The sequence below is a fragment of the Panthera onca genome, chromosome B1 (assembly GCF_046562875.1).
Source record: "Panthera onca isolate mPanOnc1 chromosome B1, mPanOnc1 haplotype 2, whole genome shotgun sequence".
NCBI lineage: Eukaryota > Metazoa > Chordata > Mammalia > Carnivora > Felidae > Panthera > Panthera onca.
Genome location: NC_138342.1, coordinates 105,772,500 through 105,796,339, shown reverse-complemented (window position 1 = coordinate 105,796,339; position 23,840 = coordinate 105,772,500). Strand labels below are relative to the sequence as shown.

The 23,840-nt window shown below is 34.3% G+C and overlaps 1 long non-coding RNA gene across 1 annotated transcript in view; it reads right to left on the bottom strand.

Moving 5' to 3' along the window:
• Positions 1-15,752: 15,752 nt before the first annotated feature.
• LOC132692115 (uncharacterized) overlaps positions 15,753-23,840 on the bottom strand; it is a 35,053-nt gene continuing 26,965 nt past the window's right edge. The window contains exon 3 of the long non-coding RNA XR_009616184.1: positions 15,753-15,895. This is a non-coding gene — a long non-coding RNA (uncharacterized LOC132692115). The remainder of the gene's footprint in view (positions 15,896-23,840) is intronic.

The following is a 23,840-nucleotide window of genomic DNA, read 5'->3' as shown; positions in this document are numbered from 1 at the left end:
GTTTTATATAAAACAGAGGTTGAAATCTATTCGTATTCAAAGATCTTTCCACTCTGGAGTTAGTTATGTTTTCATTTCAAAAGATTTTATCATTTGCTCTTTGTGGCCAGTGGATTTGGAGGCTTATTTCACTTTTGGATAACTTTTGCTTGGTGAGATTCACAACTGAAAGGAAGGATATATTTGGATGAAGAAAACAGAGAAAAGATAGTATTAATAAATCCTGGAGTAACTAGCAAAGTGCAATTGTATCTATATTGTCCTGCCTGCCAAATCAGCCATATTCACATAGTTTATACAATTCAAAGAGCTCACAAAATCAGCAATTTTGGTTATTTATTTTCTTTTTAAATTGTGCAAACTCACTTCCCTTATGTATTTATTTTTATGAAAAATTTAATTCTCAACATACGTAGTAAGTTATGTATGTATAGTAAATTTAGGTTTTTTTTCAATATAAAATGGTGAATAAGCCTATATATGAAAACAATGTTCTCTTTCAAAAGTCATTTTTGTGTTTGATTAAATTACATGAAATAAAGCAATAATCATCCAGCCCGGCCTTACATATTTTAACCTTGGAGTTACTCTATCCACACAAAATAGATGACCAAGTAGGCTACCCACACCTACACCTATTGGGAGGATTTTCCTCGGTCATTGTCTTTCAAGACCAAGTGAAGGGTAGCTGCTGTCCATTTTTGGCTTGTACTCACATTTTTGGCTTGGCTGGTGACTCATCCACCAAAACGAGCTTGGGCTTTTTTTTCTCCTCCAAAGGTGGAGCATGCCATGGGGTCCAGACTTGTTTCTCTGGCAGCTTGTTTTTGCGTTCTGATCCTGTTTGTACTTAATACTAAATGTTACATTTTCGTCTTACATCGGATGGTTGCTGAGTCTTTTTTATTATGTTCTGGTGGGTTTGATAGGGCTTAATACATGGAGAGTAGCTCTGGATTCATGGTTACTTGTTCTGTGTTCAGACTTTCCATCACTAACAGGGCCCAGCAGTATGCAAGCAGCTGTTTTTGAAAAGATGCATATAATTCTTTCCTCCAGATGTCATGTCCTTGCTCTATAATCACAATGACTCTTCTCATTTGGTGTGCCATAAATTCCACATGGGTACCTTTTGCCGTCTCCAACAACATAGAGCCTTAGTCTCTTATGGCCTAAATCACAAGACTGCTTGCACTGTGGCTTGGACCTGAGAGAGAGATACTTCCTGCGCAGAGCTACCAGTATATGGGCTGGAGTAATATCCCTAGCCTGAATTCTTGGACCATTCCTGGTACCAACTGGCACAGATCAGGTACTCCGGAAGTAGAGCTAAGATGGAGTTTGATGTGCAAGATATGGACCCCCTGCAAAGGACGTGGACCATGGCTCACGGAGGCTGAGGTGGACTCTGAAGGGGTTGACAGTTGGCAGAGACAAGCATGTAAACAGCTGTTGAAAGACAATCTCTATGATTACCAAACTTGTCTTAGACCTTTGCTGAATGTATTCCCTAAGCATGGAAGGCTGTTTCCCTGATTCATTGTAGGACTTGTTCCTATTCATGATTCAGGTGTTAGCTAAAACTTCATCATTTTATTTATTTAAGTTTTTTAATGTTTATTCATTTTTGAGAGAAAGAGAGAAACAGAGAATGAGGGGGAGAGGGGCAGAGAGAGAGAGAGAGAGAGGGAGACACAGAATCTGAAGCAGGCTTCAAGCTCTGAGCTGTCAGCACAGAGCCTGGTGTGGGGCTTGAACTCACAAACTATGAGATCATGACCTGAGCCTAAGTCAGACACTAAATGGGCTGCGCCACGCAGGTGCCCCCAAACTTTACCTTTTTAGGTAGACCATTCGAGACCAAGTAATTTAAAGTGGATTAACAGTCTTTCCCTTTAATCTTTATGATAAAACTTTGTATTGTTGTTTATGCTACTCACTGCAGTTTTTAACTATAGATTCATCTAGTTCTAAACTCTTCAATAATATTTTCAAAACTTATTGGAGACCACATTGGCCTAAGTTACAGGGATGATACATACAAAGTCCGGTTATACTGTTCTCCATCAAAGACAACTTAGCTACCATAGATGATGTTACAAATAACTCACACTGAAGATAATTCATGGTACAATTTTTATTCCATGGGCTCTAATATTAAGTCCTCTCTCACACGCACATATACATACATATATATGGGAATATATGTGTGTGCACACGCATACAGCAAAATCTATGGGGGCGCCTGGGTGACTCAGTCAGTTAAGTGTCCAACTCTGGATTTCAGCTCGGGTTTGTGAGATGGAGCTCCGCACCCGGCTCTGTGCTGACAGCTCGGCACCTGCTTGGGATTCTCTCTGTCTCTCTCTCTCTCTCTGCCTTTTCCCTGCTTGCTCTCTTTTTCTCAAAATAAATAATAAAAATAAACATTTTTAAAAAATAAAGAAAAGTTTATGTAAATTATTATGAACCACATGTATTCAAACATTTCTTTCAGGCCTAGTAAAAATAGATTTGTACTCTACACTTATGTCATTTTAATTCACAACTAGTAAAATTGTAATAGACCCTAAACTTAATATTGTTATGAATTCTTTGCATACTGTTTAATGGATACATCACCTAAGATAATGAATGTCTATCACTCTCTATTCCCTCATTTTACTTCATGACCTTTATAGCCTTATCTATTATATTGTTATTGAGTACTTGCTTGCTGTTCATCCTCTTACACAAATGAAAGTTTCTGGAGGGCACGGGTTTTCTTGTTTTAGTCACTGCTTAGTTCCATTGCCAGGAATCATGTCTTTCCATAATGGATACATAATAAATATTTATTGAATAAATGAATGAATGAATGAATGAATGAATGAATGAAATAGCATTTACTCCTTTCTACAATCTCTTCTCCCTTCCTCCTGTCATAGTATTCCAATTTTATTTGGGAACCACTGTTTCTTTGTTCTGAATTCGTGCCTTACTCTTTCTAGGAACCTCACTGCCCTAGCTATCTCTAGTTACAGTGATAAGTGTTGGGACACAATGAGTCAAGACAGCCAAGTAAAAGCAAATGACGAATCTGGAGTTTCTGTTGGGAAGAAACCATATCTACTGTACTTGAATCAGCCAACATTTGGTCAGATCTAAGTACCAGTGAAGCTAACAAAGTACTGATGACATTGTTTAAGCTTGCCTACACAACCAAGCTAAAAACGATCTGTCCAGTTATGCCGATAAATAGTCTTTGTTGTTGTTGTTCTTTACTTTTTTTTTTTTCTCTGATTTGGTTTTCCTTAAGCCATTTTGAGTTTGTTGCTATTTCTTGCTATGACTTTGGTTGTTTTATGTACATATGATATGACCAGGGAATCTTTCATACCAACTGTAATGCTATTTGTCTAATTACTAAAGTTAAATCCATATTAACATTTCCCAAGGTAAAAACTGAAGCAAATTTATATGTGAAAAATACATTCAAGTACCGTTACATTTTATTCTATTTGAACTTTTAAAGTATCATGTTAAAGAGTAAAGATGGGATTTTAGGGAAAAATATTATATTTGATAAAATAAAATTATCCTTTTTATGCTTGTTGAACAACATCTGTAATGGTATTCAGAATTCAAATTATAACTGATAGTATTGCTGCTACCTGGTCTTGGGAATATGAAGATAGTGACATTGAACATCAATGTTGTCATTTAGTGTCATTATTCATACAGACAACCAAAACACCGAGACAGTTATCTGTTGTTAGCCTCTCTTTACTCACTTTTACACGGATAGCATGGTCTTTCTAATAAGGACACACACACAATGAACTATTTTTAACTTCCAGTTTGAACAATACGTTATGGTACCTGTAACATTAAATACCTAAGAAATTATGTGTGAATGTTCACACCTATATCATAAGCATATGCAGGAAAGTAAACAGTTTAATATGTAATGGTAAAAAAGTCTGTTTTATTTTGCTCAGACTTAAGTCTAATGATTGAAAACTCTACGAATTTCTGTGGGGAAGGTTGAACTAAGACATCTACACTTCCCATCATTCTATTAGGGGAGCCATTTCGGAATTTAAGAGTTTTCTCTGTTAGTATGGGGAGAGGTAATAATTCCTACCAAAGAGAAAACACTAAATTGAAATAGTGTGGAGGGGCTAGTAAGACAGTAGAAAAAGAAGTGGGAATGACAGTGCAAAAGAAAAGAAAGTGTTTGAGAGACAAAACCTTGTAAAAGAGACTCTCCTACCTACAAACAAAGCCTGTTGTATTGTCTGCCTATGAAGTCTAAGGGAACAAGTGGCAAAGTGCCATCCTCTGGTTCATCTCTACTGGTAGCTTCGCAAAGGTCAGCTTGAACCTCAATAAAAGAATCACGCATGCCAATGTATTTGGGCTGTTTCTGGGCAGATTTCTTCTGGCATCAGAAGCCAATGACCAACAGTGAATAATAGAGCTTCCCAGGCATCTCCAGAGGTGAGTAAGATGCAAGCTTCTAAAGTTCTAACCTGGGTTGAACTTGGATACTATATTTAAAGAACGTATTCACTAGACAGTATGTTGGAAAAAACACTGATTGGTAGTCCGGAGGCACCAGATGTAGCTCTAGCTGTTCTGGTAAGTAGTTGAGTAACCCATAAAACCAGTCTCATCTGCAGATGATGACTCTTTTGCCTTCACTTTTAAAGAAAGCCTACAATTTCTATGCTTGTAGAAAGCCTACAATGCAGCACTAATTAATCACAGAGAGCTGAACTAGTATAAAAGTAGATTTTCCTGTTCAGCGAAAGTACTTCCAAAGACACAAAGGAAATCTTAGAAATAGCTCAAAGCAGAATTATTGGCTTGTGTAAAAGGAGCTTGAATTTACCTGAAAATGTGAATGAATCAGGGGTACTAAAATGACAGTAAGTTTGTGTCTAATTATTAAATTGTCTGTACTATAGTACCATTCCTTATCAACACTATTCCAAATAAGATTAAAATACAATATATTCATGGATTATTTTCTTCTTTGTGAATTTCTGCATTTATAAATTTCCTACAAAGGAAATACACTAATTTGGCTTTCAGAGATATTTTTAATAACTTTTTTCAAATAACTTTCTATTAAAATGTATCTCTTCCTTTGTCTTCACAATATACACATATTTCCAAACTTCTCAATATTTATATAGTGAGATCACATATTTACACCTACTATCATCCTGGTGGGAAAGAAAAAGGCAGCCCCATTCATTTCTATGATTTATTTACTATTCTACATGAACCCTACATCTGTTGAACAGTAACTGAGGAGGGAAGAGACTTAAGAATGTGGCAGTATTTTAGTCTCTCTACGGTTAAATCTCTCCCAGTTTCAATCTTCTTGTCGGAATGTCTTGGACTTGTTTGAATAAAACTGTTAAGATAAAAACTCATCCAAATTTATGCATGAAAAATATACTAAAGTATTTGTCATATTTTATTTCATTTGAACATTTAGAGCATTGCATGAAACACAGAAGTAAAGACAGATGGTCTCAGCTTTCCCCTTGTTCTTCTGAGATGATATTTGGGTAGATGGGGCTTTTATAAGGTTAGCAAAGGAGAACCCCCACATACTGCCTGGTTTTCAATATTATGTTTTCTGAGCCTGCTTCAGACATCCCTTGATCAACTGCATAAATCCTAGATGTTTATTGACTCTGGAAAGTCTTTGCCCTTCTTTGTCTTTGCTCAATCCCAAGGCATTCATGGTCGTGTTGATCCTCCACTGGTCTACTGATCATTTCAGCATTTCCTTATTTCCTCACCAAAGAAGTAGAAACTACAACCACCAATAATTGTCACACCACTGTAGGCTGTAGAAACCAAGAACGCAGTCCCCGACTGATTTGTCTGCCTCCATCTGTGCATGATTCTGATCCAACGTTGGACTTCTTCAAGAGACTGGCCATGCAAGACATGTTTGAGAAACAGGCCTAGAGATTTGATATCCACAGTTGCCTTGTAATTATTTATCTAGACGTTACCCAGCTTCACACTTGCTACCCAAGGTTGATTTGCAAGATGGGAAAGGTTATGGCATCTTACAAGTTAGCCCTGCTTCCATCTTCTTCTTTTCACAGTCCACTGAAGTGAGCTGGTAGGCTTTCCATTGCTTCCCACCTGTAAGAAAATTACCTTCCAGCATGTCTTTCTCCCTTCCAAGGTGATATTAGCTGTTCCCCTTTCTGAGAGTCATAGTAGCAAAAGAAATGAGAGGCAAAAAAACCCCAGCATCCTATGGAGAAAAATTCCAGAGTCAGCTCTAATAGATAAAAGTAGATGGATACATGTAGACAGATACAAACTATTGAAATATGGATACGGATAGATATACAACATTCTTTTGCACCTGAATGTCTCAATAATTAAGAGGTGTGCCCATTCTCTTTGGAAGAATCAGGCTCTATGTTAATAACCTGGAAATTGTTTTGAGAAATCATGAATATGAATTAAATTGTCAGTGTTCAAAAGAACATTATTTGATTTCCTTATTGTAAATAACACAGCATTCATAGGGAAATGGTATTTAAATGACAAGTCACAAGATAATGTGTGGCAGACTACCTCATTGTCTTTCCGAGCTAACCCACCAGAGGGAGAGAAATGCATAAATAATGCATTTATAATCCCATCCTTCTAGTCTCTGATTTACTTCAGCAACAATGGAAATTGGCCCTCTTACATGGAAAAATTATTTTGTAGCAACATAAGGGCCAAAGCAGTAACAAAGACTTAGTTAAAGGAAAACAACTGTTGATAGTTTTGTGAATATTATCTAAAGATAATTTAACAGGGGATTTTTCCACAACGTTAATTGTTACAAAAAGCAAGGCTGCATGCAAACAGCTAATTGATATAAACCAAGAAGAAATTCTAAGAATGTCTTGCCTAATGAGCTTTCTGCAATCTTAGAAGTTTCAACGTTGCTTAGAAAAACCAATTTTCCACCAACCTTCAGAGAACGTGTAAATCTCTAAGTCTAGTTTATCTAACCTAGTTCATTTTATCTCTTCTTTTTGAACTTTACAAAACCTTCAAAGAATAACTAGTTATTAATTAAATATAGAATGTTCTTTCCAGCCCACTCCATCCCCATCTTTCCTGGAATTCCCCCAGGGCAGAAAAGACTGACAACTACTTTCAGTCCTATCTCCTTCCTCATCTAAACCGGTGTTTACTGACCAATATACAGTCCAAAGCAAATTCCCTGTTATTCTTAAGAAGTAAATATGAAACTGTCTTATTTGAAGTGCAAGCAGTGATAATAAAAATTAGAATTAGTAAACTAACAGACAAAATTCCCTTACTTTTTACTTAGCTTGAGTTACAGTTTATTCAATTTTTATAAAAGAAGTGGAAGAGTAAAAAGATAGTAATGCAAGTATGGAAATCACCCTCTAGGAAAACGGTCAACTCTTCATTTAAACACATTCCTCTGTGCATGTAAGTTTAAGATAAGAAAACACAATTGCTTCTAAAAATAAAAACAAAGACTAGGATTCCTTATTTGTATGCTCTTTCAGTTTCAGAATCTATTCTCTTCAAAAAGGCAAGAGATTTTCTTCAGGATTCCATTGTTTTAGAATAATGCTCTTGACAAAATAATGAAACAGATACGTGAAACATGTCAAATGCTCACTACTGATGGTACCTCTAGGGATTATCTCTTTCTTTGTTTCTTAAACACACTAGACATAAATGACAGAAAGAGACACCTACCTCCTTATGTTATCAATGAGGGAAGGAAAGGATACTGCAAAGTAATTTTGTGAACATGTTGTATCTGAAGAGTTGGATATTCTTGGCTACTTTCAGTTTATAATATTTTGAATAAAATAAAATAATGAAAATGAAGGTCAGTGTTAAATATCCAATAAAAGTAATAAATAATAGTATGAAACACCTAAATTCATATATATATACACAAAATTTGCATAGTAAATTTATAATACAAGTGTGAACTATACTAAACATCTAAATTTATGTATATTATATACTATATATAAATTTTTATGTATGTATGTGTCATACAACTATTTTTATATATACAGTTTTTGATATATAATTTTTGATATAATGTAGATATATCTATATAAAATTATGAAATATATACATATATGATATAATCTATCATATTGAAAATTCTGGCAGAAATATGATGTATACATATGTTGCACAGATAGATATGTATCTACATATCTATACATATATATATATTATATATGACATGCATACATAACATATATCAAAAATTCGGGTGGATTGTGTGTGGGTATCAAATTGTGTCACCTCTTTATTATCTAGGATCACTAAATTTTGTTTTTAAAGGTTTTGCAGGAATTATCTTCTATTCCCTAAATAGGAGACATTGATGTCCCCTGTATTAAAACAGTCTGCTGATTCAAATTGGATTACATTAAAATCAATTTTTGTTCCACATTTTTGTGGGTTTTTTTTAATGATTAGCATATAAGGATGAAATCTTGAATAATGAGACAATGAAAGATAGTAATTTCAGGCCATGAAAATGAACATATTGAGAAACATATTCCAGTTTTAGTCAGATATAATGAGAATCCCTTTTATATCCCTGTTTTTTTTTTAAATAAAATATGCCAATGACCACTAACTAAGAAGACTGAATTATAGTGTTTATAAAATCTATTAAAAACTTGGAAATAAAACAAAAGAGAGCACCTATCATAATAAGGCCCTATTTCACAGGCACACTAGAGGATTATTCAATTTTCTAAATACACCTGTGTTCCAATTGCTCAGGACCCACTCACTGACAGATTACATGTCAACTTGCTCATTTCTGTCCAGTTGAAAGGATAATTCCAAAGGTTATAGTTTTATTGTTCTGTAGACCACTGATCTGTTTTATTTTTAACTTAACATATTTAAAAATAATGCTTATAAATGCATGGTTCCCCAAGTGTTCTTAAAACCTTGCTTAACATTTAACTTACTTCCTCATTAATGAGTTCTAAAACTTTGTCATGGACATTCTATATTTGTATGAGAATTATGGTTTTAACTTTAATTTGTGAAATTCTAATTAGATACTTTTGCAGAACTCACCAAGATACTGAAGTCCTCCGGTCTACGCAGATTTACCTGATGGAGCCATTAAAGTTCACTGGTTGAGATGCTTCATGGACAATTTAATCTTGGGCACATTTTCTTGGCTTTCAGAGTGATTCCCAAGTAGGACTGAACTTTACCTTTGTTAACATTCTATTTCTTTAATTTTTGTCGTTGCCGTTACTGATACATTAATTTCCTGTGTCACTTTTGTTTTTGTTTTTGTTTCTGGTGAAATCTATTCCTTCTCTCTATTGTCTAAGTCATGGTCATTGCAGTGCCTCTTTCTACGAGTCTGTCTTGACTCAAAACATGGAGTTAGTCTCCTCTGCACGGAGAGAGAAATCTCTGTACAAATCTGATCCATTAAAGGTTAATAAGTTGTTCATCATTAGTGGATGCAGGGGTTGGGAAACTGGTTTTATGACAATTTGGTGACTTCTATTGGGATAATAGATGTCTATTTTCTGTTTGAGGAGGAAAAAAAGAAAATATAATTTCTAGTTTTGGTTACTTTGCCCATTTTATTTGTGAACTGCAATCAGTTAAGAAAATATTTTGTGCCTTCTGGCAATAAGAGCAGCTCTCTGCAATCTGATGGAGTTAGTTTGGTACTTAGTGTTCACTTGTGATACATGTGTGAGGTTGGACAAATGAAACTATGTGCACTCTATGTCTATAACGCAGAAAGCCTTTACCTTTTGTTTTGTGTGTGGATGTGAAATATCTTCCGACTTCCATAGATATGAAACATTATTATTCCAACCAAAGCTATGTTCTGACTAGTATAAAAAGATTTTTATGTACTCATGTAAACCTAATATTCCCTACCAAATACCTAAAAAATAAAGAAAATAAATGTCTAATTCTTTAAATGTGACAGACTTTTAAAAGATTGTTTCTTACAGAAACTGCTAGCTCAGAGGTTTTATGTAAAAAAGTTTTATGTAAGATTTCAAATAAATATGAGAGAAGCTGAAACTTTGGACAAATTAGACTGAACTAACAATTTTTTTTTTCCTTCAAGAAAAGAGCTATATTTTTCTCTGTATAGAGTATTATCTAGAATTAAAAAAATAAGGTTCATATTTTCACTAAAAACCTAGTTAACCTGCTGAGTCTTTAAACTTAGTATATTGGTTTACCAATTAGTTAAGGTAAGATAATATCTACATAATATTTATGATGTTGAAATAGTTAAATTTTTTGAACTAAATTTATATGTAATTATAAACACACTTTATATGAAGAGTGGTTCAGCAGCATATTAATGTAATTTCCAAGCCAGTTAAGTTACTTTGAGAACTCAAACTAATAATACATGAAGGTAATTTATAGATATTATTTTGATAACCAAATACTTTCTAAGTGAGGTAGAATACTGACACCTTGGTCAGTAAGTAATTAATTATGTCTCTGTGTGTGTGCGTGTATGTGTATTGCCTTCTTTATGATGTTACAGAGTGCATATTCTAATGGATCATATTTATGGATTTTGCTACTTCAAAAAGATGTAGAAGAAATGTGGGAGGATGTAAGACAACGTATCATGTACATCTATGGTATTTTTGGTCTGCTAATTGTTTGCATAACAAACAATTATCAAACACCTACTTCCCAGTTTTTTTCTGTGAAGTAGTAATTATTTTGAATACAATTTATAGTTAATATGGGTGATTAAGACTACACTAGAAGAGGGGTACCTGGTGGCTCAGCTGGTTAAGTGTCCAAGTTTGGCTCAGGTCATGGTTTCATGGCTCATGAGTTCAAGTCCTGCATCGGGCTCTGTGCTGACAACTCAGAGCCTGGAGCCTGCTTCAGATTCTGTGTTGCCCTCTCTCTCTGACCCTCCCCTGCTCCTGCTGTGTCTCTCTCAAAAATAAATAAACATTAAAAAAAAAGACTACACTAGATGTAATAGTAGCAAAAATGTTTACATGTGTGTGCAAGACAATGTAATATGTTTTATTCATCAAAGATATTAAGTCTAGTAAATTAATAGATAGTGAATATGGTAAATTAGTAAATTGTCTAACCACATGAAAAAGAAGATAGTGAAAAATCAAAATCTTAATAGATATACAAAATTGTAAGTAGCAGAAAGGAACTTTTACTCATCTGGATTTATTATATTTATAAATAATAAGTCTGAAAAGAAGCAAAGAAATTTCTTACATGTTAATAAAATTTGTTCAGTTTTAATAGGTTTATCAATTTATCAATAAGAGACTTTTAAAAAGGAGTTTGTGAATATTTTAGTGCCAAATATTATATTGTATGTAATATATTTATATATATATACATATATTTATTTACATATATATACATGTATATATATACATATATATACATGTATATATATATATTTACATATATATACATATGTATATATATATACATATATTTATTTACATATATATATGTGTGTGTGTGTGTATCACAAGCTTTGTTATGTTTAAGATCAGGTTCTATTTCTCAATAGCTAGCATGTCTTTCTCCAGACTTCAGATTAATTGGCTCCCTTAAAACCTTATTTCTCTAATACATACAAGAAAAGTTGTTAACATCTGCAGGCTTTTTTCAGCTTTTTTCTTTATTTAAGGATAGAAGCAATGTTCTTTCAAGCTCTATATCACTGCCCTGAAACTGGAATTCTCAAGTCTGAACATTTTAAATACTGAATTTATATATATTCTACAAATATATTTTATGAAAAAATGGGATTGTATTGCCTATAAATGATTAGAAATGCCTTGGGTCATTCTTGAGTTTTTATCTATAGAGAAGAACAAAATTAACCCGACTGAAAAAAAAAAAATCAAGTAAGCATTTGGAGGCAAAAAAATAAAGGTGGTTTATTGTTACATCCTTCAAGTTTACTCTGGTTTAATGTAATATGAACATTTATTAATTCACACCAGAAATCAATAAATTGCATTTGTTCACTCATTAAGGGAGAAATAAAGAATCTGATGACGTTTAATTCACTAATGTATTTACTCAGGAAGAGCTCATTAAGCTGAAATCACTGAATTAACAGTAGTTAAATAAAAAATAATCAAAGTAAGAAATATTTAAAAGAATTAAATTGGAGGGAAAAAAATGCCCAATCAGAAAATGGAGCTCTTGGCACAGCTATCTCGACGGCCTTCACAGCTGGAGTGAAAGAGTTACAGTGAAAGCCCAGGTGTGGCGGAAGGCGACGTTGGCAGTAACACTGGGCTTCAAGGCTACTGTTTAGCTCACCTCTGATTCCACACCCCTCCTCTGGGGCAGCACTGCCTTTCCATGTCCTGCACGCGGATACTGCAATGTCCTATGAGAACATTCCCTTCTGCACACATAGGGGAGATTTGTGCCTCTTCTCCTCTTTTTTTTTTTTTTTTTTTTTATTTGTCCTTCTTGTTTTCATGTGCTTGATTTCAGTTCAGTTCCATGTGTTAGGAGATTCTTTCCTGGAAAAACAGAAAGCCTTTCTCTTCTTTTACAACATTGTTGGGAGCAAACTGCCACGTGGCCTTGGTACACATGAATTACACAAATCTTTTCCCATAATTTCTGTATTACTTGTATGGCCGCTCAGATCCAACTTAAATTAAGAGTTACCACTATTATCCATCCATTTTCTGATTCCTCCTAAGTGTAGAAGGCATGGAAAAGAGGTCCTAAAGGGACGTTTACCAAGTACGGCCCTGATGGAACTGCTAAACCATACTCCAGATAGTTGGATTGGTGTTTTTTGACATGTGATGTGAGGAATGTTTATGATTCTCCCAGCTTCACTGAGATGCTGATTCATCTCTCAGAGATTCCATTGTGTTCTTAGGCATCCTGGATACTTGAAATAAAAAATAAAATGAAATAAAATGAAGTAAAATGAAATGAAATAAAACAAAATAAAATAAAACAAATAAAATAAAATAAAACAAAACAATCTTTATGGCTTAACTTAGATTTGGAGCACTTAGGTGACTTCCCAGATATGCTGCTTTAATGTGGTAGAGAAATCTTGGGCTTCAGATTCAGAAACACCTATTTAACAGCCTCCCCAGCTCTATTACCTATAAGTGTAGTTATCTCCTCTATGAATATCATATGTCCTCTATGAACCTCATTTTCCACATAGCTAAAATAGGAGCAATAACTATATCAAAAGAATCATTAGAAACCTGATACGAGAATACCTATTAAATGCCTGTTACAAAGCATAGTATACTGAATGCATGCAATATGGTATGTATTATCATTAACCATATCGGAAGAATATTATTTTTACTCAGGAATCATTCTCATGCCTCCAATGTACAAGTTAGGTTTTTGTTCTACCACAAAACATCTATGCCTATCAGGTGACTCAAGCAAGTTGAGTCCTTTAAAGCCAGTTGCATGCTCTACACACATACACACTTTGCCAGAAAGGTAATTTTGATGCTCAGGGGAATTTTCTTCATTTCTCTTAATATTTTCATAATATTTTAATCGGTCACTCTTCTTACCCTTTTGGTCATCCCCTCACACATAAAAAAAAAAAAGTCAAGACAAAGTAATAAATGTCAGTAGTTGTGTGTCATTACTAAGATGCCACCAGGGCAAAACTATCGTGTGCATGAGTAGAATATAAAAATTTGCTCTGAGTGAGAGAGCTAATTAACAGAATTATGTAAGTTTTCTCCTATAATGGTTTCCTATCTCTGGTTACCTTAGCCATTTCACTGGGTTCTTAGCTGAATTCTCAAATATATATTTGACACTTTTCCTCATTCAGTTTTCAGGCTCTCCCCCTAGATCTCTGAAATTCCTCCCTGACTCTGCCCCATGATTTGCCTTTGGTTTGAAGTTTAACATGACACCAGCTTACTGATCATTAAACTGACATGCTCCTTGCTGACACTGATAGATTTCTAGGTATGTAAGTATTCTGCACAATTTTACTTCCACAAGTACTTTATTTCTTTCAAATGTTTATTTATTTTTGAGAGAGAGAGAGAGAGAGAGAGAGAGAGAGAGAGAGACCGTGCACAAATCCTCCATGAAAAGGAGGAGCAGAAAGAGAGAGAGACACAGAATCCCAAGCAGGCTCCAGGCTCCGAGCTGGACACAGAGCTGAGACTGTACCCAAGACTCACCAACTGTGAGATCATGCCCTGAGCCAAAGTCGCACATTCAACTGACTGAGCCACCCAGACACCTTCCTCTACAAGTATGTTAGAGGAATTCTCTGCATCAATCTTTAAAAAAAAAAAAAAAAAATTAACGTTTATTTATTTTTGAGACAGAGAGAGACAGAGCATGAATGGGGGGAGGGTCAGAGAGAGGGAGACACAGAATCGGAAGCAGGCTCCAGGCTCCGAGCTGTCAGCACAGAGCCCAACGCGGGGCTCGAACTCATGAACCACGAGATCATGACCTGAGCCGAAGTTGGACACTTAACCGACTGAGCCACCCAGGCGCCCCTCTGAATCTCTCTTTAGAACACCTTTTTTCTGTCCTTGTGTAGAAGAACTCCGTGTTTAACTGAGGCTAACTAACCCAGAGGCTGTCAGCCTCCCCTGTGTTGGTCATCTCAGGCTCCCAGGAAAGGTGTACCATGTAATACGATGCTAGGAACTAACTCAGGTTTTGACAACATCCTTTTCTCTCCTGCAGGTACCATGGATTTTGAACTCTTCAGTATGTGTTTACTCATCTTCTTCTCCCAGGGGAAGCTTTTGCTGCCTCCTCACTAGATCTTCAAATGCAATCTCTGCTTTCCTGAAGTCCATGGTTTTTGTTATCTAGATACAGTTCCTGGGATGACGGATACAGGTGTTAAGGGAAAGATACAAATTTTCTGCATACTTTACGTCTGGAAAGAAAGATGGAAGAGGGAGTGGATCTGGCAGGAACACTTGTTCCTGGCTTTCCATCATGTTTTATTCATTAAAAAAACAAAAAACAAAAAAACAAAAAACAAAAAAAACCCCAGCCATTAATCACTTTGGAAATGAGAAACAGGTTAGCATCTTTGCAGTGAAAAATAAAGTATTTCAGATTTGTGCAGGCGTTTATGCAGATAAGTTAGAATTAAAAATCATCCCCCCCTCTGTCATTTTGCTTGACCAAAATATACCAGGAATAGTCCTTAGCAGCTTGCACTGACGATTTGTACTTTGGACCCTGGCCTTGGAAGTCTGCACAAGTAATTCTCCAAGCTGGTGACCTTAACTGCCCCTGACTAACACTGACATTGGAAGCCACATAGTGAAAAATCTCCAGTACTTACTTTGTGCTTTTTTGCCTTTCAGCTTTTTAGTCACAGCTATAAATCTTATAAGGTATATTCCTGGGAACAGCATGAATAACCTCTGGCCTATGTCCCATTGTTCTCTGAACCATGATCCTAGGCCTATGGAAATTTATTTTTACCTAGTTTTGAGTAGGTCTTTGAATCTATTGAATACATTTGAAAAGGCGAGCAGCGTTACTAAGGAAACTGGCATTTGCTAAATGCCACCATGTGGGCACCAATGTGCTACCTGCTTTACATGTTGCTCTGTCCTCTGGTTTCAAGTCAACCAGGAGCTTCCATCAGTATCCAGGAACCCGCTGTGGAAAGGAACTTGAAAATCCACATCCTTACTCACCTCCAACACTGGGCATGAATCATTTCCTTCTTTTGCAATAAGATCCAGGGAAGGACTTTAAAATAAGATGCATCAGCCATCTTCATGGCATGAACAAACATCAACAAATCAAGTTCTAACAGGAGTTCATAGAAAATGTCAGCTGGTATCTGAGAAGGCATTATGAGACAGAAGGAAGAGAAGTAAAATTGTAATGACTCAGAGGAAAATCCTCCATGAGAAGAATTTAGTTCACAAAAGAAAATGTAGAACACATTTGTTTCTGATTCTGAGTAATATCAAAGAAAACTTTAACCGCATTAAATAAGGTCAGGGTGGATATGAAAAGTATGGAATTCAGTGAGAAATCATTGCCAAATAAAATGTTCACTAGGAAGGGTAAAAAGCAGATTTACACTGAAGACATCAAATTAAAGTACATAAAATAGACATACAAATAATTTCCAGAAACTAAAAAAGAAAAGAAAAGAAAAGAAAAGAAAAGAAAAGAAAAGAAAAGAAAAATATGAGAGAATGAATATACACAGAAAATTAACCATAAAAATTAAAATTATGATTGAAAAAGAACAAGAAAACTTAAATATAAGTAATAATCTAAGATAAAAGTCAAGAAGCCTTTATGATCAGATTAGCACTTGGCCCACTCTGAGGGCCTGAAGATTGTACACCATGCAACTCCGGGGTAGGCCGTTCACATGGAGTTTAACATAGATGACCATGATGTGGACTTGTGAAAGGTGTGGGAACATTCAAGAAAACAATTCAGTGATCAAAAATGAGTAGGAGAGATAATAACGAATATTTTAAATATATTTTAAGTATAATTGCCAATAGAACACTAAAACCAAGTTGGAGTCAGAGCTTCTTTCCTTTGGTAAAATCAATTCCTAAAGAAACTCATATAATATTTATAAAAGTTTCACTAAAAAAGAGTTGAGTCATGATCATTTCAAATATTATCAAGCATCTCAAAATATAAACGTTCAGGTATGAAAGCCTCTGGGAAAATGCTCAGTGAAACACTTTAGACCATTATGAGAGAAATCAGAAAAGAAATAATGCTATGAGATAATTGACATCACAGTGGGGATGAAAAGATATAGAAATATAGAAATAACTTTTTATGTCACTAATAATTATAAGAATTAAAAGTCAATGTTGATAAACCTTCATTTTCTTATACCATAGGAAAAAAATAATTTAAAGTGTAAGGCAGGCAAGGAAAAGATGTCTGAAACTGGAGAGACCATGGATGTGAGCTTGAAAGTGAAGGTTTTATTTAATAATGTATTAGTTGAGGGACACCTGGGTGGCTCAGTTGGTTGAGCGTCTGACTTCAGCCCAGGTCATGATCTCGTGGTCCATGAGTTCGAGCCCCGCGTCGGGCTCTGTGCTGACAGCTCAGAACCTGGAGCCCGCTTCGGATTATGTGTCTCCCTCTCTCTCTGCCTTTCCCCCGCTTGTGTGTTGTCTCTTTCTGTCTCTCAAAAATGAATAAATGTAAAAAAAATTTTTAATAATGTATTGGTTGACAACTTGTTCTGATGGATAATGTTAAGGTTCGACTTTATTCACACCTTGTAATAGGGGGCCCTCAATCAAACTCAGAGACACCACTCTTGTTCGGATAGGACCCACCGAGGACAAGAGCGACCTACACACTTTTGAGAAACACAACTACTTAGTTGAGCTTAGTTATTCCTATTGTTATCCACAAGGTTTGATTTTCAACGAACCCCTTTGGCTTAGATTTATTTCTACCTAGGGCAGTGGGTGTCTGCAAATTGAAGGAAGTATATCCTGTTGTAAAAATAACATGAGAAAGTAGAAATTAAAAAAAAAAAAATAGATTTGTGACCTTACATAAAGACAAATTGGAAAGTTGCAAGGGTTGAAAATGAAAAAAAGGAAAGCATAAATAGTGTCTTTTGTCACAGGGTTAAAAATTGTTGCTTTGTTTTATATTGCAGTGATTGAATGATTGTAAATTTAGGAATGCTTGTGATAGCTTTATGATTAAATTAAAAGCACATTAGCTAACCTCCACATTATAACACACAGGTAGCCATTTGAGGCAGACTGCTTGTTCATTATTTTCTAGTCCCTTCTCCCTTTGTCCTCAGCAACTGCACCTCAAAATCACAGCTAGTACATGACTGCCAAGGTAAAGGCTACATCCCACTGTCCCCTTCGCATCTGTGTGAGAATATAAGTAAGGTTTGGACAATGAGTTATAGATAAAGAGGCGAGTGAAACTTAGGGGAAGTACGTTAAAGAAAGGGATCATGCTTTTCTCCTTCCTGTTTCTCTTTTTTGGCTCACTGGAATGAATATGGTATATAGGTGACATATGGTTATCTCTAGGGAAAAATAGTTATAAAAGAAAAGAAACCGTATGGATATATGTGTGCATGCAGGTACACACATGAACACTTACACACACACACACACAAACATTCATTGCCCTTTCACCTAAAAAGAAGCAATCCATATCGCAGAAGATAAAGACAAATAAAGCATTAAGCACAAAAAAATATAATACAATGACAATAGTGAAGCCAAATATTGCTATTAATTCATAAACTAATTGTCAAATAAAAGGCTTAGAAATTACATAAAGAATTAAACTAATATAAGGTATTTAATAATTTTTTTAATTTTTTAAAAATTTTTATTTTAAAATTAAAAATTAAAAATTTTAAATTTAATTTAAAATTAATTTAATTAATTTAAATTTAAATTATTTATTTAATAATAAATAAATAAATAAATTTATTTAAATTTATTTAAATTAAATAAAATAAATAAATTTAAATTTATTATTAAATTAAATTTAATTTAAAATTTTTAAATTTAAAATTAAAATAAAAATTAAAAATTTTTTAAAAAATTATTATTTAAAAAAATATTTATTTTAAAAATTTTTTAAAAAATTATTTTAGAGAGAGAAAGAGAGCAAGTGGGGGAGAGAAATAGAGGGGGAGAGAGAGAAAATTCCAAGCAGGATCTGCACTGTCAGTGCAGAGCCCTAGGCAGGGCTCAATCCCACCACCCTCAGATCATGACTTGAGCCGAAATCAAGAGTCTGGCATTCAACTGACCAAGTCACTTAGGTGCCCTTATCTATTTAAGAAAATGCTATAAACTATTTTATTTTCCACGCACCATCAATGGCCAAATTCATACATTTAACTTTACCTGTTTACCCTATTCCCTAGTACTTCTTGGCCTTTTTGGTTTTGTTCTTACCATAGACTTTTTTGCAGATTTTCCTATTGATGCCTCAGATCATCCTTCATCTTTTTATATTCTTGTTTATATTATTTTTTAATGATTTTTATATCACTGAGCTTCTGTGATGATTGTTTCTCCAAAAACATGTATGTATGTATGTATGTATGTGTGTGTGTGTGTATACACATAAAGGAATTAAATCTCTAGTTAGGAATATAGCATAATCTAAATATGCACATACTAGTATTTTCTATATTTCTCAGTCTTTTATATTAAGAACCTCTGAAGTATAGTAAGCAATGGCAAATCTGTCACAAAAACAAGTCTAGGCAGGTGTAAAGGGAGGTTGGAAAGAGTTGAGAACATGAATTCAGGAAAGGAAATGAGCTCAGTTGCAATAGCGATCATTAGGGTAGGATCATAAAAAATAAAATAAAATAAAGAATGAAAAAGGAACCGGAGCTCTGAGAAAGAAACAGAAAATCAAGTCTGTCATATTTTTCCATGGTAGCAGAATATAGTCCCCACTCTCCATTGGGGAAATGGAGAACATAAGAATAAATAATAAAATATTGAATGCAAGAAATTCAAAGGAAAAAACAACAGCCCTCTCAGCATAATGAAAAATTTAAACCTTCCAAGTACACATTCACAATATATAGCCACACCACACCCACACACTCAGATTGCCATATCATAAAATATCATGCACCAAACAAGCTTTTTAAATATCCACCAAAGAGAATAGAAGATAGACTTTTGAGACAGCTTTTATTTAACATCATATTTTCTACTTTTACCTATATTTAACTTCAATATAGTAACTGTGGTAGTCTACATTTTGATCCATACTTGCTTTCTATAGCTGTTTATATAATAAATAACTTTACTCCAAATGATAAGTTTTGTCACTTATTTTTCTGAGAGATATAAGATTAAAGATCTTATTAATAAAATAATTCAATCATTATATTTAAAATTATTTGATTATCTCCTGAAATTGAGAGATATCTTTAATCAAAGTTCAAAAATTTCTCAATAATAAGTTGTACTCCTCTTTTATAAATGAAAATAGAGTTTGAATTAGTCAGATTAATTATATCAATATCATAATATTAAAATGCATTTCCTAATAAAGAGATATTTCTTCATAAAGTAAAAGCCTCAAGTAATATCATAAGTAATGTGTTGCATTTCATTAGCAATTAAATTGTTTGTAAAATAGAATAGAAAGGAAATCTAAATAATTTTCTCAAAATTATCACATTAAATTATACTGGTATGAGAAAACGAACCCAGGCATATTAAAACATTCTCTAACCATTACAATTTTATTATAGCTAAAAGGATAGAAAAGCTACATATATTGTAGTATTTTTGCATTCCAAAATATCTGCCTGGAAGCCCCTTTTCTCCAATGTGAGGATGATTATTTTTCTGTGCTCTTTCCCATAAGACTTCCATTGTTCTCCAGAGTTCTCACAGGAAAGCACTAGGCTAGTTATCTAAATATAGAACACTATTCTGATATTTTATCAGATAAACATGATATGTCCACCTGAATCTTTTAATCTCTGCTTTTGGAGTACAGCACATAAATTAAAAACAAAAAAACAACCCAGCTCGGCCACACAGCCAATTCAGTCAGCAGCAGAAGAGCCAGGCAAGGATTCTGCACTGAAGATATGCGATGTGGCCTCCATCATTTTCTCTGTGATGACTCGGTTGATGTGGTATTAATCATCTCCTCATTTGTGCATCAGTGCATCCAACTTCACACCAACCCTTTTTGTACAGTGAATTTAAGGACTTACGTTCCCTTCCAGGTAATTTCTGGACATGATTGAGCTTTCCTTGTATTTCAGAGAAAGAATGGGGAGGATGTTGATACAGGAAAGGAAAGAAGTGCCTTTGTCTCGTAACTTTCTCTCAGCATTCCTCCTCAGTCCACAGGGGTCAGAAACGTAGACCCTAAACGACCCTAATTACGAAGGATGCACTTTCTGCCAGGTTAACATAAGGTTTTATTTTCCATGCCAACTCTCCTTGTTTGATATGCTTTTTTTGAAGCTATTTCTGATATTATTAGAAGATAGTATATTTAGTAATTTGAGTTTCCATAATGGGCTAGGAATCATCATCTTGGGTTTAGCAATTAGTATGTCTGATATAAAAAAATATTTTACAGGGCATTATATGATGGCATAATTTTTAATAATGATGTTACTAATTAAGTAACATTAAGTAAGTGAATTTATGTTGTTAAGAAAATAATGATAAAAGCCAAAAAAATAATAATGGTAAAATCCATGCTTACAAAGTGTCATAATGTCTCCTTCTGGTCTTCATTTTTAGCCATTTAAATAATAAATTCAGGTCAATGTATCCCTACGTCTCATAAACCTTCCATGTGCAATAACTGGGTTTTACATTGAACATTATCACTTTAAAAATAATGAAATATTTTAGTACTTAATTATAGTTCCAAAATATAGAGGTAATTCTAACTTGTACTCTGGTGGTTAGTACTATGAACTATGAGATTTCCATTCTCTTAACACATTCTAATTTTCGTAATTTTTTCCATGATTCCATGGTATAGATAAAGTTTGGAAAGGTGATTTTAACACAATAACTTAGGAACTTGTGGCCCCTCACTCTGTTAAAATGTATTTGCCTGGCTGGACTTAACTATTTTAACTATTTTAAATATTTTGAAATAAAGAAATAAATACTTAAGAGTATAAAGTAACCTAAATAAAGAGTATAAGTTTTTAGTAGAGAACACCCTGCTTTGACACTGACTAAATAAAGCATATGGTTCACTTTCAAGTGTAATCCATGGCTTTTAAATTTTCAATTGAATGTAATGAAAAAAAATAAGCCTCGGATATTTGGTTATTTCCTATATGTTAAAAACAAAATAAAACAAAACTAGGCTTTGGGCAAGATTTCAAGGGTGATATGATCACAAAGATCACACACGCACACAAAAGCAGCTAGAAGAGAAGAGGAGTAATTGAGAATGGTATAGCCACTAGTGATAATACAGGAATATATCTTGTGGATGTTTTTTTCAATGTGGAAATCAGAGATGATAAATCTACAGATTGAGAGCTGAACTCTATTTTTGTCACGTTGTTCGCCCTGTTCTGCTTTCTCTTTTGCGCTGTTATTGAAGCGCTCTTCTTTATACATGCAGTCACAGAGTGCTGTTCCTTTACTTGATATACCCCTGACTTCTTGAGAGCAGCAACTTACCATCTCTTATTGATTTCTTTTGTTACCAGTTCCTTGAGCAGAGCCTGATGGACACACTAGACTCAATGAATGTTTGTCAAATAAATGGCTCAGTGCAATAAATGTTTGTTAAATAAATGGCTCAGTGCAAAGGTAGCTTAGTAGAGTTTATGTCTTATAGCATGGTTTGTATTTCAGGACTCACTCATACATTGCTGACCATAGAATTTTTTTTTAAAGTTTATTTATTTTTGAGAGACAGAGAGGCCAAGCATGAGTGGAAGAGGGGCAGAGAGAGAGGGAGACACGGAATCCGAAGCAGGCCCCAGGCTCTGAGCTGTCAGCACAGAGCCTTACAGGGGTTTCGAACTCACAAACTATAAGATCATGACCTGAACCAAAATCAGACACTCGACCAACTGACACACCTAGGCAACTCTGGCCATAGAATTTTTTTAAAAATTTACTTCAAAATGACATGGAAAGGCCAGTATACTTTGGCAGAAGCAGCCGGATTCTACACGTTTGGAACTGTATTTTTGGAAAATGCCATAATTGTAGCCCTATACGTTTATGAACTATAATTAGCACAAGCAGCATATAAGTTATGGAAGTTGGCCATCTTAATAGGACTATAATTTCTCAAGATAGAAAAATAAATGCAATGTAAATAAGATAATTTTGCAACCATTCAGTAACACTGGTTTTCACCCTCCAAATAATTATTGCTATTACAACATTAATTCATTTCATATGTCAAGAATTCTGTATAATTGTTTTGATAAGCATTTAGTAAGATTAGTATTTCAACACAATTTTTGGACGATGTTAAAGAAACATTTCTGTTCTCATTATGACTAAGGCTGCTTTTATTCAGATAGGTTTATCAGGGTAAAGAAAAAAGAAAATCAAACAAAATATTGCAAAAGTAACCACTAAAAACTGATTAGATGTTGCCAAATTTATATTTATGATTTCAAGTTTTTCCTTCTCTTATGTGTAGCAAGAACTTATAGACATGTGTATAACAATTTGAGTTGAGAATCCTTAGAAATTTTTATAATTTTCCTGCTGATATATTTTATGGCTCTCTCACTCATACCCATTTTATCAGCAATTTATTTTCAAAAACATTTCCATCATTTGTTATTTTCATAATATTCAATTTAATTTTTATGAAAGAAATTCTCTTCCGACAACCATGTATCATTGTTTTGTGTAATACTGAAGCACATTGTGTAACTGCAGTATTAAGTAACTGGTACTAACAACTTTGAACAATTAATCCATATTCAGAAAATTCCAGTAAGCGAATACTTCCGGTGTTTCAGAGCCTACTAACCGTTAATGTTCAGCATTTTATAGGTGTAATGGAGACTTGGTTCTGCAATATTGTGATTTAAAAGAAATATTTATTTGGGGCACCAGGTGGCTCAGTCAGTTAAGTGACTCTTGATTTTGGCTCGGTTCATGGTCTTATGGTTCGTGAGTTCAAGCCCTGCATCAGGGTCAGCACAGAGCCTGCTTGGGGTTCTCTCTCTCTGCCTCTTCCCTCCCTCCTCACTCAAAATGAATAAATAAACATTAAAAACAGAAAGAAAGAAAAAGAAATATTTATTT